Source organism: Alligator sinensis, unplaced genomic scaffold (genome assembly GCF_000455745.1).
Source record: "Alligator sinensis unplaced genomic scaffold, ASM45574v1 scaffold2531_1, whole genome shotgun sequence".
Classification (NCBI taxonomy): Eukaryota; Metazoa; Chordata; order Crocodylia; family Alligatoridae; genus Alligator; species Alligator sinensis.
Genome location: NW_005844099.1, coordinates 1 through 519, shown reverse-complemented (window position 1 = coordinate 519; position 519 = coordinate 1).

The following is a 519-nucleotide window of genomic DNA, read 5'->3' as shown; positions in this document are numbered from 1 at the left end:
GGTGGCTTGTAACAGGCTGCGTCTATCAGTGGGCCAATGTGTCTAGGCTTTGCTAACTACAATGTGGAGGTGGGAGGAATTATTTCCCTTCCTGTTGCTAACAGTGTGAGGGCCCCCCTCTCCCCACAACCCTGCCTTCCTCAGAAGCACATGGGGTTGGCTGCAGCCGAGTTTAATGGGTTTTCCCTGTCCCCCCAGGGACCTGCCAATCACCACATTTGGGAGCAGGAAGGACGTTTACTGTACAGACACATGGGTAGAGACTTGTGGGGCATGAGGGTCCTTTCTCTGTAATGGGGCGGGGGTGCTGCCTTCTTTGTATATCCTGTGTTGTGGTGGTGTGACAGGGTGATGGCATACTTTCAGAAACAGGTTAGAAAAAGGGTTTGTATGGGGTAGTTTGGATAGGGATAATCGTGCCTTGTCCAGGGGGCTAGACCTCCAGAAGCTGCTTCCAGCGTTAATTTTCTATTAGTCTACAATTTATTACATTTGTGTTGTACATGGGGCCATCCCCTG